A 16741-nucleotide genomic window follows, 5' to 3' on the forward strand; every position below is an offset into this window, starting at 1 on the left:
GCAGGGAATCAGATATGGAGAATCAGAGGCAGGGAATCAGAGATGCGGAATCAGAGGCGGGGAATCAGAGGCAGGGAATCAGAGGCTGGGTATCAGAGGCTGGGAATCAGATGCGGGGAATCAGAGGCGGGGAATCAGAGGCTGGGAATTAGAGGCCGGGAATCAGAGGCCAGGGATGAGAGGCCTGGAATCAGAGGTGGGGAATCAGAGGCCGGGTATCAGAGATGGGGAATCAGAGGTGGTGAATCAGAGATGGGGAATCAGAGGCGGGGAATCAGAGGGGGGGAATCAGACGCAAGGAATCAGAGGCGGGGAATCGGAGCTGGGGAATCAGAGGTGGGGATTCAGACGCGGGGAATCAGAGGCGGGGAATCAGACTTGGGGAATCAGAGGCAGGGAATCAGATATGGAGAATCAAATTCAGGGAATCAGAGGCAGGGATTCAGAGGTGGGGAATCAGAGCTGGGGAATTAGAGGCGGGGAATCAGAATTGGGGAATCAGAGGCAGGGAATCAGATATGGAGAATCAGAGGCAGGGAATCAGAGATGGGGAATCAGAGGCGGGGAATCAGAGGCGGGGAATCAGAGATGGGGTATCAGAGGTGGGGAATACGAGGCGGGGAATCAGAGGCGGGGAATCAGAGGCTGGGAATTAGAGGCCAGGAATCAGAGGCCGGGGATGAGAGGCCGGGAATCAGCGGTGGGGAATCAGAGGCCCGGTATCAGAGATGGGGAATCAGAGGTGGTGAATTAGAGATGGGGATTCAGAGGCGGGGAATCAGAGGCGGGGAACCAGACGCAAGGAATCAGAGGCGGGGAATCAGAGCTGGGGAATCAGAGGTGGGTTTCAGACACGGGGAATCAGAGGCAGGGAATCAGAGTTGGGGAATCAGAGGCAGGTAATCAGATATGGAGAATCAAATGCAGGGAATCAGAGGCAGGGAATCAGAGGTGGGGAATCAGAGGCGGGGAATCAAAGGCAGGGAATCAGATTCGGGGAATCAGAGTTGGGGAATCAGAGTTGGGGAAGCAGAGGTGGGGAATGAGAGTTGATGAATCAGAGATGGGGAATCAGAGGCGGGGAATCAGTATAGGGGAATCAGAGGCAGGGAATCAGATGTGGAGAATCAGAGGCAGGGAATCAGAGATGCGGAATCAGAGGCGGGGAATCAGAGGCAGGGAATCAGAGGCTGGGTATCAGAGGCTGGGAATCAGATGCGGGGAATCAGAGATGGGGAATCTGAGGTTGGGAATTCGAGGCGGGGAATCAGAGGCGGGGAATCAGAGGCTGGGAATTAGAGGCCGGGAATCAGAGGCCAGGGATGAGAGGCCTTGAATCAGAGGTGGGGAATCAGAGGCCGGGTATCAGAGATGGGGAATCAGAGGTGGTGAATCAGAGATGGGGAATCAGAGGCGGGGAATCAGAGGCGGGGTATCAGATGCAAGGAATCAGAGGCGGGGAATCAGAGCTGGGGAATCAGAGGTGGGGATTCAGACGCGGGAAATCAGAGGCGGGGAATCAGACTTGGGGAATCAGAGGCAGGGAATCAGATATGGAGAATCAAATTCAGGGAATCAGAGGCAGGGATTCAGAGGTGGGGAATCAGAGGCGGGGAATCAAAGGCAGGGAATCAGATGCGGGGAATCAGAGTTGGGGAATCAGAGTTGGGGAAGCAGCGGTGGGGAATCAGAGGTGATGAATCAGAGATGGGGAAATAGAGGCGGGGTATCAGAGGTGGGGAATCAGAGGCGGGTAATCAGAGGCGGGGAATCAGAGGTGGGGTGTCAGAGGCCTGGAATCAGAGATGGGGAATCAGAGGCGGCGAATCAGAGATGGGAAATCAGACTTGGGGAATTAGAGGTTGTGAATCAGAGATGGGGAATCAGAGGCGGGGAATCAGAGGCCGAGGATTCAGACGCGGGGAATCAGACGTGAGGAATCAGAGCTGGGGAATCGGAGGAGGGGAATCAGAGTTGTGGAATCAGAGGCAGGGAATCAGATATGGAGAATCAGAGGCAGGGAATCAGAGATGGGGAATCATAGGCGGGGAATTAGAGGCAGGGAATCAGATACGGGGAATCAGAGATTTGGAATCAGAGGTGGGGAATTCGAGGCGGGCAATCAGCGGTGGGGAATCAGAGGCTGGGAATCAGATATGGGGAATCAGACGCGGGGAATCAGGTGTTGTGAATCAGAGATGGGTATCAGAGTCGGGGAATCATAGGCGGGGATTCAGACGCGGGGAATCAGATGCGGGGAATCAGAGCTGGGGAATCAGAGGGGGGGATTCAGACGCGGGGAATCAGAGGCGGAGAATCAGAGTTCGGGAATCAGAGGCAGGGTATCAGATATGGAGAATCAAAGGCAGGGAATCAGAGGAGGGGAATCAGAGGTGGGGAATCAGAGGCCGGGAATCAGAGGCCGGGAATCAGAGCTGGGCAATCAGAGGAGGGGAATCAGAGGCGGGGAATCAGAGGTGGGGTGTCAGAGGCCGGGAATCAGAGATGGGGAATCAGTGGTGGTGAATCAGAGATGGGGAATCAGAGGCGGGGAATCAGAGGCGGGGAATCAGACACGGGGAATCAGAGGCGGGGAATCAGTGCTGGGGAATCAGAGGCGGGGAATCAGAAGCGGGGAATCAGAGGCAGGGAAACAGAGGGTGGGAATCAGAATTGGGGAATCAGAGGCAGGGAATCAGATATGGAGAATCAGAGGCAGGGAATCAGAGATGGGGAATCAGAGGCGGGGAATCAGAGGCGGGGAATCAGAGATATGGAATCAGAGGTGGGGAATTCGAGGCGGGGAATCAGAGGCGGGGAATCAGAGGCTGGGAATTAGAGGCCGGGAATCAGAGGCCGGGGATGAGAGGCCAGGAATCAGAGGTGGGGAATCAGAGGCCGGGTATGAGAGATGGGGAATCAGAGGTGGTGAATCAGAGATGGGGAAACAGAGCTGGGGAATCATAGGTGGGGATTCAGACGCGGGGAATCAGAGGCGGGGTATCAGAGTTCGGGAATCAGAGGCAGGGAATCAGATATGGAGAATCAAAGGCAGGGAATCAGAGTCAGGGAATCAGAGGTGGGGAATCTGAAGCGGGGAATCAAAGGCAGGGAATCAGATGCGGGGAATCAGAGTTGGGGAATCAGAGTTGGGGAAGCAGCGGTGGGGAATCAGAGCTGATGAATCAGAGATGGGGAAATAGAGGCGGGATATCAGAGGCGGGGTATCAGAGGCGGGTAATCAGAGGCGGGGAATCAGAGGTGGGGTGTCAGAGGCCGGGAATCAGAGATGGGGAATCAGAGGCGGCGAATCAGAGATGGGAAATCAGACTTGGGGAATTAGAGGTTGTGAATCAGAGATGGGGAATCAGAGGCGGGGAATCAGAGGCCGAGGATTCAGACGCGGGGAATCAGACGCGAGGAATCAGAGCTGGGGAATCAGAGGAGGGGAATCAGAGTTGTGGAATCAGAGGCAGGGAATCAGATATGGAGAATCAGAGGCAGGGAATCAGAGATGGGGAATCATAGGTGGGGAATCAGAGGCGGCGAATCAGAGGCGGGGAATTAGAGGCAGGGAATGAGATACGGGGATTCAGAGATTTGGAATCAGAGGTGGGGAATTCGAGGCGGGCAATCAGAGGTGGGGAATCAGAGGCTGGGAATCAGATATGGGGAATCAGACGCGGGGAATCAGGTGTTGTGAATCAGAGATGGGTATCAGAGTCGGGGAATCAGAGGCGGGGATTCAGATGCGGGGAATCAGATGCGGGGAATCAGAGCTGGGGAATCAGAGGCGGGGAATCAGAGATGGGGAATCAGAAGTGGGGAATCAGAGGTGGTGAATCAGAGGCGGGGAAACAGAGGCAGGGAATCAGATGCGGGGAATCAGAGATGGGGAATCAGAGGCTGGGAATCAGAGGCCGGGAATCAGAGGCCGGGCATCAATGGCCGGGAATCAGAGGTGGGGAATCAGAGGCCAGGAATCAGAGATGGGGAATCAGAGGTGGTGAATCAGAGATGGGGAATCAGAGGCGGGGAATCATAGGCGGGGAATCAGACGCAGGGAATCAGAGGCGGGGAATCAGAACTGGGGAATTAGAGGCGGGGATTCAGACTCGGGGAATCAGAGGTGGGGAATCAGAGTTCAGGAATCAGAGGCAGGGAATCAGATATGGAGAATCAAAGGCAGGGAATCAGAGTCAGGGAATCAGAGGTGGGGAATCTGAAGCGGGGAATGAAAGGCAGGGAATCAGATGCGGGGAATCAGAGATGGGGAATCAGAGACGGGGAATCAGAGGCGGGGATTCAGACGCGGGGAATCAGAGGCGGGGTATCAGAGCTGGGGAATCAGAGGCGGGGAATCAGTATAGGGGAATCAGAGGCAGGGAATCAGATATGGAGAATCAGAGGCAGGGAATCAGAGGCCGGGAATCAGAGGCGGGGAATCAGAGGCTGGCAATCAGAGGCCGGGCATCAGAGGCCGGGATTCAGAGGTGGGGAATCAGAGGCCGGGAAACAGAGATGGGGAATAAGAGGTGGTGAATCAGAGATGGGGAATCAGAGGCGGGGTATCAGAGGCCGGGAATCAGACGCAGGGAATCAGAGGCGGGGAATCAGAGCTGGGGAATTAGAGGGGGGGATTCAGACGCAGGGAATCAGAGACGGGGAATCAGAGTTCGGGAATCAGAGGCAGGGAATCAGATACGGGGAATCAGAGATTTGGAATCAGAGGTGGGGAATTCGAGGCGGGCAATCAGAGGTGGGGATTGAGAGGCTGGGAATCAGATATGGGGAATCAGACGCCGGGAATCAGATTTTGTGAATCAGAGATGGGTATCAGAGTCGGGGAATCAGAGGCGGGGATTCAGACGCGGGGAATCAGATGCGGGGAATCAGAGCTAGGGAATCAGAGGGGGGGATTCAGACGCGGAAAATCAGAGGCGGGGAATCAGAGTTCAGGAATCAGAGGCAGGGTATCAGATATGGATAATCAAAGGCAGGGAATCAGAGGAGGGGAATCAGAGGTGGGGAATCAGAGGCCGGGAATCAGAGGCCGGGAATCAGAGCTGGGCAATCAGAGGAGGGGAATCAGAGGCGGGGAATCAGAGGTGGGGTGTCAGAGGCCGGGAATCAGAGATGGGGAATCAGTGGTGGTGAATCAGAGATGGGGAATCAGAGGTGGGGAATCAGAGGCGGGGAATCAGACACGGGGAATCAGAGGCGGGGAATCAGTGCTGGGGAATCAGAGGCGGGGAATCAGAAGCGGGGAATCAGAGGCAGGGAAACAGAGGGTGGGAATCAGAATTGGGGAATCAGAGGCAGGGAATCAGATATGGAGAATCAGAGGCAGTGAATCAGAGATGGGGAATCAGAGGCGGGGAATCAGAGGCGGGGAATCAGAGATATGGAATCAGAGGTGGGGAATTCGAGGCGGGGAATCAGAGGCGGGGAATCAGAGGCTGGGAATTAGAGGCCGGGAATCAGAGGCCGGGGATGAGAGGCCAGGAATCAGAGGTGGGGTATCAGAGGCCGGGTATGAGAGATGGGGAATCAGAGGTGGTGAATCAGAGATGGGGAATCAGAGCTGGGGAATCAGAGGTGGGGATTCAGACGCGGGGAATCAGAGGCGGGGAATCAGAGTTCGGGAATCAGAGGCAGGGAATCAGATATGGAGAATCAAAGGCAGGGAATCAGAGTCAGGGAATCAGAGGTGGGGAATCTGTAGCGGGGAATCAAAGGCAGGGAATCAGATGCGGGGAATCAGAGTTGGGGAATCAGAGTTGGGGAAGCAGCGGTGGGGAATCAGAGGTGATGAATCAGAGATGGGGAAATAGAGGCGGGGTATCAGAGGCGGGGAATCAGAGGCTGGGAATCAGATGCGGGGAATCAGAGATGGGGAATCTGAGGTGGGGAATTCGAGGCGGGGAATCAGAGGCGGGGAATCAGAGGCTGGGAATTAGAGGCCGGGAATCAGAGGCCAGGGATGAGAGGCCTTGAATCAGAGGTGGGGAATCAGAGGCCGGGTATCAGAGATGGGGAATCAGAGGTGGTGAATCAGAGATGGGGAATCAGAGGCGGGGAATCAGAGGCGGGGAATCAGACGCAAGGAATCAGAGGCGGGGAATCAGAGTTCGGGAATCAGAGGCAGGGAATCAGATACGGGGAATCAGAGATTTGGAATCAGAGGTGGGGAATTCGAGGCGGGCAATCAGAGGTGGGGATTGAGAGGCTGGGAATCAGATATGGGGAATCAGACGCCGGGAATCAGATGTTGTGAATCAGAGATGGGTATCAGAGTCGGGGAATCAGAGGCGGGGATTCAGACGCGGGGAATCAGATGCGGGGAATCAGAGCTAGGGAATCAGAGGGGGGGATTCAGACGCGGAAAATCAGAGGCGGGGAATCAGAGTTCAGGAATCAGAGGCAGGGTATCAGATATGGATAATCAAAGGCAGGGAATCAGAGGAGGGGAATCAGAGGTGGGGAATCAGAGGCCGGGAATCAGAGGCCGGGAATCAGAGCTGGGCAATCAGAGGAGGGGAATCAGAGGCGGGGAATCAGAGGTGGGGTGTCAGAGGCCGGGAATCAGAGATGGGGAATCAGTGGTGGTGAATCAGAGATGGGGAATCAGAGGCGGGGAATCAGAGGCGGGGAATCAGACACGGGGAATCAGAGGCGGGGAATCAGTGCTGGGGAATCAGAGGCGGGGAATCAGAAGCGGGGAATCAGAGGCAGGGAAACAGAGGGTGGGAATCAGAATTGGGGAATCAGAGGCAGGGAATCAGATATGGAGAATCAGAGGCAGTGAATCAGAGATGGGGAATCAGAGGCGGGGAATCAGAGGCGGGGAATCAGAGATATGGAATCAGAGGTGGGGAATTCGAGGCGGGGAATCAGAGGCGGGGAATCAGAGGCTGGGAATTAGAGGCCGGGAATCAGAGGCCGGGGATGAGAGGCCAGGAATCAGAGGTGGGGTATCAGAGGCCGGGTATGAGAGATGGGGAATCAGAGGTGGTGAATCAGAGATGGGGAATCAGAGCTGGGGAATCAGAGGTGGGGATTCAGACGCGGGGAATCAGAGGCGGGGAATCAGAGTTCGGGAATCAGAGGCAGGGAATCAGATATGGAGAATCAAAGGCAGGGAATCAGAGTCAGGGAATCAGAGGTGGGGAATCTGAAGCGGGGAATCAAAGGCAGGGAATCAGATGCGGGGAATCAGAGTTGGGGAATCAGAGTTGGGGAAGCAGCGGTGGGGAATCAGAGGTGATGAATCAGAGATGGGGAAATAGAGGCGGGGTATCAGAGGCGGGGAATCAGAGGCTGGGAATCAGATGCGGGGAATCAGAGATGGGGAATCTGAGGTGGGGAATTCGAGGCGGGGAATCAGAGGCGGGGAATCAGAGGCTGGGAATTAGAGGCCGGGAATCAGAGGCCAGGGATGAGAGGCCTTGAATCAGAGGTGGGGAATCAGAGGCCGGGTATCAGAGATGGGGAATCAGAGGTGGTGAATCAGAGATGGGGAATCAGAGGCGGGGAATCAGAGGCGGGGTATCAGATGCAAGGAATCAGAGGCGGGGAATCAGAGCTGGGGAATCAGAGGTGGGGATTCAGACGCGGGAAATCAGAGGCGGGGAATCAGACTTGGGGAATCAGAGGCAGGGAATCAGATATGGAGAATCAAATTCAGGGAATCAGAGGCAGGGATTCAGAGGTGGGGAATCAGAGGCGGGGAATCAAAGGCAGGGATTCAGATGCGGGGAATCAGAGTTGGGGAATCAGAGTTGGGGAAGCAGCGGTGGGGAATCAGAGGTGATGAATCAGAGATGGGGAAATAGAGGCGGGGTATCAGAGGTGGGGAATCAGAGGCGGGTAATCAGAGGCGGGGAATCAGAGGTGGGGTGTCAGAGGCCGGGAATCAGAGATGGGGAATCAGAGGCGGCGAATCAGAGATGGGAAATCAGACTTGGGGAATTAGAGGTTGTGAATCAGAGATGGGGAATCAGAGGCGGGGAATCAGAGGCCGAGGATTCAGACGCGGGGAATCAGACGTGAGGAATCAGAGCTGGGGAATCAGAGGAGGGGAATCAGAGTTGTGGAATCAGAGGCAGGGAATCAGATATGGAGAATCAGAGGCAGGGAATCAGAGATGGGGAATCATAGGCGGGGAATTAGAGGCAGGGAATCAGATACGGGGAATCAGAGATTTGGAATCAGAGGTGGGGAATTCGAGGCGGGCAATCAGAGGTGGGGAATCAGAGGCTGGGAATCAGATATGGGGAATCAGACGCGGGGAATCAGGTGTTGTGAATCAGAGATGGGTATCAGAGTCGGGGAATCATAGGCGGGGATTCAGACGCGGGGAATCAGATGCGGGGAATCAGAGCTGGGGAATCAGAGGGGGGGATTCAGACGCGGGGAATCAGAGGCGGAGAATCAGAGTTCGGGAATCAGAGGCAGGGTATCAGATATGGAGAATCAAAGGCAGGGAATCAGAGGAGGGGAATCAGAGCTGGGGAATCAGAGGCCGGGAATCAGAGGCCGGGAATCAGAGCTGGGCAATCAGAGGAGGGGAATCAGAGGCGGGGAATCAGAGGTGGGGTGTCAGAGGCCGGGAATCAGAGATGGGGAATCAGTGGTGGTGAATCAGAGATGGGGAATCAGAGGCGGGGAATCAGAGGCGGGGAATCAGACACGGGGAATCAGAGGCGGGGAATCAGTGCTGGGGAATCAGAGGCGGGGAATCTGAGGCGGGGAATCAGAGCTGGGGAATCAGAGGCGGGGAATCAGAATTGGGGAATCAGAGGCAGGGAATCAGATATGGAGAATCAGCGGCAGGGAATCAGAGATGGGGAATCAGAGGCTGGGAATCAGAGGCGGGGAATCTGAGATGGGGAACCAGAGGCGGGGAATCAGAGCTGGGGAATTAGAGGCGGGGATTCAGACGCGGGGAATCAGAGATGGGGAATCAGAGTTCGTGAATCAGAGGCAGGGAATCAGATATGGAGAATCAAAGGCAGGGAATCAGAGTCAGGGAATCAGAGGTGGGGAATCTGAAGCGGGGAATCAAAGGCAGGGAATCAGATGCGGGGAATCAGAGATGGGGAATCAGAGCCGGGGAATCAGAGGCGGGGATTCAGTTGCGGTGAATCAGAGGTGGGGAATCAGAACTGGGGAATCAGTGGCGGGGAATCAGTATTGGGAATCAGAGGCAGGGAATCAGATATGGAGAATCAGAAGCAGGGAATCAGAGATGGGGAATCAGAGGCGGGGAATCAGAGGCAGGGAATCAGACTTGGGGAATCAGAGGCAGGGAATCAGATATGGAGAATCAAATGCAGGGAATCAGAGGCAGGGATTCAGAGGTGGGGAATCAGAGGCGGGGAATCAAAGGCAGGGAATCAGATGCGGGGAATCAGAGTTGGGGTATCAGAGTTGGGGAAGCAGAGGTGGGGAATCAGAGGTGATGAATCAGAGATGGGGAATCAGAGGCGGGGTATCAGAGGTGGGGAATCAGAGGCGGCTAATCAGAGGCGGGGAATCAGAGGCCGGGAATCAGAGGCCGGGAATCAAAGGCTGGGAATCAGACGTGGGGAATCATAGGCGTGGAATCAGAGGCAGGGATTCAGATGCGGGGAATCAGAGATGGGGAATCAGAGACGGGGAATCAGAGGCGGGGAATCAGAGGTGGGGAATCAGAGGAGGGGAATCAGAGGCGGGGAATCAGAGGCCGGTAATCAGAAGCCGGGAATCAGCGCTGGGGAATCAGAGGCGGGGAATCAGAGGCGGGGAATCAGAGGCGGGGAATCAGAGGTGGGGAATCAGAGGTGGGGAAGTTGAGGCGGGGAATCAGAGGTGGGGAATCAGAGGTGGGGAATCAGAGGCTTGGAATCAGAGGCCGGGAATCAGAGGCCGGGCATCAGAGGCCGGGAATCAGAGGTGGGGAATCAGAGGCCGTGAGTCAGAGATGGGGAATCAGAGGTGGTTAATCAGAGATGGGGAATCATAGGCGGGGAATCAGAGGCGGGGAATCAGACGCAGGGAATCAGTGGCGGGGAATCAGAGCTGGGGAATTAGAGGCGGGGATTCAGACTCGGGGAATCAGAGGCGGGGAATCAGAGTTCGGGAATCAGAGGCAGGGAATCAGATATGGAGAATCAAAGGCAGGGAATCAGAGGAGGGGAATCAGAGGCGGGGAATCAGAGGCCGGGAATCAGAGATGGGGAATCAGTGGTGGTGAATCAGAGATGGGGAATCAGAGGTGGGGAATCAGAGGCGGTGAATCAGACACGGGGAATCAGAGGCGGGGAATCAGAGCTGGGGAATCAGAGGTGGGGACTCTGAGGCGGGGAATCAGAGGCAGGGAAACAGAGGCGGGGAATTAGATATGGGGAATCTGAGGTGGGGAATCAGAGGCGGGTAATCAGAGGCGTGGTATCAGAGGTGGGGAATGAGAGGCGGGGAATCAGACGCAGGGAATCAGAGGCGGGGAATCAGAGCTGGGGATTTAGAGGCGGGGATTCAGATGCGGGGAATCAGAGGCGGGGAATCAGAGTTCGGGAATAAGAGGCAGGGAATCAGATATGGAGAATCAAAGGCAGGGAATCAGATTCAGGGAATCAGAGGTGGGGAATCTGAAGCGGGGAATCAAAGGCAGGGAATCAGATGCGGGGAATCAGAGTTGGGGAATCAGAGTTGGGGAATCAGAGGTTGTGAATCAGAGATGGGGAATCAGAGGCGGGGAATAGAGGCGGGGATTCAGACGCGGGGAATCAGAGTCGGGGAATCAGAGCTGGGGAATCAGAGGCGGGGAATCAGAATTGGGGAATCAGAGGCAGGGAATCAGAGATGGGGAATCAGAGGCGGGGAATCAGAGGCGGGGAATCAGAGATGGGGAATCAGAGGTGGGGAATCAGAGATGGGGAATCAGAGGCGGGGAATCATATGCGGGGAATCAGACGCAGGGAATCAGAGGCGGGGAATCAGATCTGGGGAATTAGAGGCGGGGATTCAGACGCGGGGAATCAGAGATGGGGAATCAGAGTTCGTGAATCAGAGGCAGGGAATCAGATATGGAGAATCAAAGGCAGGGAATCAGAGTCAGGGAATCAGAGGCGGGGAATCAGAGCTGGGGAATCAGAGGCGGGGAATCAGAATTGTGGAATCAGAGGCAGGGAATCAGATATGGAGAATCAGAGGCAGGGAATCAGAGATGGGGAATCAGAGGCGGGGAATCAGAGCTGGGGAATTAGAGGCGGGGATTCAGACGCGGGGAATCAGAGATGGGGAATCAGAGGCAGGGAATCAGAGGCAGGGAATCAGATATGGAGAATCAAAGGCAGGGAATCAGAGTCAGGGAATCAGAGGCGGGGAATCAGAGCTGGGGAATCAGGGGCGGGGAATCAGAATTGGGGAATCAGAGGCAGGGAATCAGATATGGAGAATCAGAGGCAGGGAATCAGAGATGGGGAATCAGAGGCGGGGAATCAGAGCTGGGGAATTAGAGGCAGGGGATTCAGACGCGGGGAATCAGAGATGGGGAATCAGAGTTCGTGAATCAGAGGCAGGGAATCAGATATGGAGAATCAAAGGCATGGAATCAGAGTCAGGGAATCAGAGGTGGGGAATCTGAAGCGGGGAATCAAAGGCAGGGAATCAGATGCGGGGAATCAGAGATGGGGAATCAGAGGCGGGGAATCAGAGGTGGGGATTCAGACGCGGGGAATCAGAGGCGGGGAATCAGAGTTCGGGAATCAGAGGCAGGGAATCAGAGTCAGGGAATCAGAGGTGGGGAATCTGAAGCGGGGAATCAAAGGCAGGGAATCGGATGCGGGGAATCAGAGTTGGGGAATCAGAGTTGGGGAAGCAGCGGTGGGGAATCAGAGGTGATGAATCAGAGATGGGGAAATAGAGGCGGGGTATCAGAGGCGGGGAATCAGAGTCAGGGAATCAGAGGCGGGGAATAGAGGCGGGGATTCAGACGCGGGGAATCAGAGTCGGGGAATCAGAGCTGGGGAATCAGAGGCGGGGAATCAGAATTGGGGAATCAGAGGCAGGGAATCAGAGATGGGGAATCAGAGGCGGGGAATCAGAGGCGGGGAATCAGAGATGGGGAATCAGAGGTGGGGAATCAGAGATGGGGAATCAGAGGCGGGGAATCATATGCGGGGAATCAGACGCAGGGAATCAGAGGCGGGGAATCAGATCTGGGGAATTAGACGCGGGGATTCAGACGCGGGGAATCAGAGATGGGGAATCAGAGTTCGTGAATCAGAGGCAGGGAATCAGATATGGAGAATCAAAGGCAGGGAATCAGAGTCAGGGAATCAGAGGCGGGGAATCAGAGCTGGGGAATCAGAGGCGGGGAATCAGAATTGTGGAATCAGAGGCAGGGAATCAGATATGGAGAATCAGAGGCAGGGAATCAGAGATGGGGAATCATAGGTGGGGAATCAGAGGCGGCGAATCAGAGGCGGGGAATTAGAGGCAGGGAATGAGATACGGGGATTCAGAGATTTGGAATCAGAGGTGGGGAATTCGAGGCGGGCAATCAGAGGTGGGGAATCAGAGGCTGGGAATCAGATATGGGGAATCAGACGCGGGGAATCAGAATTGGGGAATCAGAGGCAGGGAATCAGAGATGGGGAATCAGAGGCGGGGAATCAGAGGCGGGGAATCAGAGATGGGGAATCAGAGGTGGGGAATCAGAGATGGGGAATCAGAGGCGGGGAATCATATGCGGGGAATCAGACGCAGGGAATCAGAGGCGGGGAATCAGATCTGGGGAATTAGAGGCGGGGATTCAGACGCGGGGAATCAGAGATGGGGAATCAGAGTTCGTGAATCAGAGGCAGGGAATCAGATATGGAGAATCAAAGGCAGGGAATCAGAGTCAGGGAATCAGAGGCAGGGAATCAGAGCTGGGGAATCAGAGGCGGGGAATCAGAATTGTGGAATCAGAGGCAGGGAATCAGATATGGAGAATCAGAGGCAGGGAATCAGAGATGGGGAATCATAGGTGGGGAATCAGAGGCGGCGAATCAGAGATGGGGAATCAGAGGTGGGGAATCAGAGATGGGGAATCAGAGGCGGGGAATCATATGCGGGGAATCAGACGCAGGGAATCAGAGGCGGGGAATCAGATCTGGGGAATTAGAGGCGGGGATTCAGACGCGGGGAATCAGAGATGGGGAATCAGAGTTCGTGAATCAGAGGCAGGGAATCAGATATGGAGAATCAAAGGCAGGGAATCAGAGTCAGGGAATCAGAGGCGGGGAATCAGAGCTGGGGAATCAGAGGCGGGGAATCAGAATTGTGGAATCAGAGGCAGGGAATCAGATATGGAGAATCAGAGGCAGGGAATCAGAGATGGGGAATCATAGGTGGGGAATCAGAGGCGGCGAATCAGAGGCGGGGAATTAGAGGCAGGGAATCAGATACGGGGAATCAGAGATTTGGAATCAGAGGTGGGGAATTCGAGGCGGGCAATCAGAGGTGGGGAATCAGAGGCTGGGAGTCAGATATGGGGAATCAGACGCGGGGAATCAGGTGTTGTGAATCAGAGATGGGTATCAGAGTCGGGGAATCATAGGCGGGGATTCAGACGCGGGGAATCAGATGCGGGGAATCAGAGCTGGGGAATCAGAGGGGGGGATTCAGACGCGGGGAATCAGAGGCGGAGAATCAGAGTTCGGGAATCAGAGGCAGGGTATCAGATATGGAGAATCAAAGGCAGGGAATCAGAGGAGGGGAATCAGAGGTGGGGAATCAGAGGCCGGGAATCAGAGGCCGGGAATCAGAGCTGGGCAATCAGAGGAGGAGAATCAGAGGCGGGGAATCAGAGGTGGGGTGTCAGAGGCCGGGAATCAGAGATGGGGAATCAGTGGTGGTGAATCAGAGATGGGGAATCAGACGTGGGGAATTAGAGGTTTTGAATCAGAGATGGGGAATCAGAGGCGGGGAATCAGAGGCCAGGGATTCAGACGTGAGGAATCAGACGCGGTGAATCAGAGCTGGGGAATCAGAGGAGGGGAATCAGAAGCGGGTAATCAGAAGCGTGGTATCAGAGGTGGGGAATGAGAGGCGGGGAATCAGACGCAGGGAATCAGAGGCGGGGAATCAGAGCTGGGGAATTAGAGGCGGGGATTCAGACGCGGGGAATCAGAGGCGGGGAATCAGAGTTCGGGAATCAGAGGCAGGGAATCAGATATGGAGAATCAAAGGCAGGGAATCAGATTCAGGGAATCAGAGGTGGGGAATCTGAAGCGGGGAATCAAAGGCAGGGAATCAGATGCGGGGAATCAGAGTTGGGGATTCAGAGTTGGGGAATCAGAGGTTGTGAATCAGAGATGGGGAATCAGAGGTGGGGAATCAGAGGCAGGGATTCAGACGCGGGAAATCAGAGGCGGGGAATCAGAGCTGGGTAATCAGATGCGGGGAATCAGAATTGGGGAATCAGAGGCAGGGAATCAGATATGGAGAATCAGAGGCAGGGAATCAGAGATGGGGAATCAGAGGCGGGGAATCAGAGGCGGGGAATCAGAGATGGGGAACCAGAGGTGGTAAATCAGAGATGGGGAATCAGAGGCGGGGAATCATATGCGGGGAATCAGACGCAGGGAATCAGAGGCGGGGAATCAGCGCTGGGGAATTAGAGGCGGGGATTCAGATGCGGGGAATCAGAGATGGGGAATCAGAGTTCGTGAATCAGAGGCAGGGAATCAGATATGGAGAATCAAAGGCAGGGAATCAGAGTCAGGGAATCAGAGGTGGGGAATCTGAAGTGGGGAATCAAAGGCAGGGAATCAAATGCGGGGAATCAGAGATGGGGAATCAGAGGCGGGGAATCAGAGGCGGGGATTCAGACGCGGGGAATCAGAGGTGGGGAATCAGAACTGGGGAATCAGAGGTGGGGAATCAGTATTGGGGAATCAGAGGCAGGGATTCAGATATGGAGAATCAGAGGCAGGGAATCAGAGATGGGGAATCTGAGGCGGGGAATCAGAGGCAGGGAATCAGAGGCTGGGTATCAGAGGCTGGGAATCAGATGCGGGGAATCAGAGATGGGTTATCAGAGGTGGGGAATCAGAGGCGGGGAATCAGACTTGGGAATCAGAGGCAGGGAATCAGATATGGAGAATCAAATGCAAGGAATCAGAGGCAGGGATTCAGAGGTGGGGAATCAGAGGCGGGGAATCAAAGGCAGGGAATCAGATGCGGGGAATCAGAGTTGGGGTATCAGAGTTGGGGAAGCAGAGGTGGGGAATCAGAGGTGATGAATCAGAGATGGGGAATCAGAGGCGGGGTATCACAGGTGTGGAATCAGAGGCAGGTAATCAGAGGCGGGGAATCTGAGGCCGGGAATCAGAGTTCGGGAATCAGAGGCAGGGAACCAGATATGGAGAATCAAAGGCAGGGAATCAGAGTCAGGGAATCAGAGGTGGGGAATCTGAAGCGGGGAATCAAAGGCAGGGAATCAGATGCGGGGAATCAGAGTTGGGGAATCAGAGTTGGGGAATCAGAGGTTGTGAATCAGAGATGGGGAATCAGAGGCGGGGAATCAGAGGCGGGGATTCAGACGCGGGGAATCAGAGGCGGGGAATCAGAGCTGCGGAATCAGAGGCGGGGAATCAGAATTGGGGAATCAGAGGCAGGGAATCAGATATGGAGAATCAGAGGCAGGGAATCAGAGATGGGGAATCAGAGGCGGGGAATCAGAGGCGGGGAATCAGAGATGGGGAATCAGAGGTGGGCAATTCGAGGCGGGGAATCAGAGGCGGGGAATCAGAGGCTGGGAATTAGAGGCCAGGAATCAGAGGCCGGGGATGAGAGGCCAGGAATCAGCGGTGGGGAATCAGAGTTGGGGAATCAGAGGTGGGGAATCAGAGGCGGGGAATCAGAGGCGGGGAATCAGAGGCCGGGAATCAGAGGCCGGGAATTAAAGGCCGGGAATCAGACGTGGGGAATCAGAGGCAGGGAATCAGAGGCGGGGAATCAGAGGCTGGCAATCAGAGGCCGGGCATCAGAGGCCGGGAATCAGAGGTGGGGAATCAGAGGACGGGAATCAGAGATGGGGAATCAGAGGTGGTGAATCAGAGATGGGGAATCAGAGGCGGGGTATCAGAGGCCGGGAATCAGACGCAGGGAATCAGAGGCGGGGAATCAGAGCTGGGGAATTAGAGGGGGGGATTCAGACGCGGGGAATCAGAGGCGGGGTTTCAGAGTTCGGGAATCAGAGGCAGGGAATCAGATGCGGGGAATCAGAGATGGGGAATCAGAGGCGGGGAAACAGAGGCGGGGAATCAGAGGTGGGGATTCAGAGGAGGGGAATCAGAGGCAGGGAATCAGAGGCCGGGAATCAGAGGCCGGGAATCAGAGCTGGGGAATCAGAGGCAGGGAATCAAATACGGGGAATCAGAGATTTGGAATCAGAGGTGGGGAATTCGAGGCGGGCAATCAGAGGTGGGGATTGAGAGGCTGGGAATCAGATATGGGGAATCAGACGCCGGGAATCAGATGTTGTGAATCAGAGATGGGTATCAGAGTCGGGGAATCAGAGGCGGGGATTCAGACGCGGGGAATCAGATGAGGGGAATCAGAGCTGGGGAATCAGAGGGGGGGATTCAGACGCGGGGAATCAGAGGCGGGGAATCAGAGTTCGGTAATCAGAGGCAGGGTATCAGATATGGAGAATCAAAGGCAGGGAATCAGAGGAGGGGAATCAGAGGCGGGGAATCAGAGGTGG

Source organism: Narcine bancroftii, chromosome 2, assembly GCF_036971445.1.
Source record: "Narcine bancroftii isolate sNarBan1 chromosome 2, sNarBan1.hap1, whole genome shotgun sequence".
NCBI lineage: Eukaryota > Metazoa > Chordata > Chondrichthyes > Torpediniformes > Narcinidae > Narcine > Narcine bancroftii.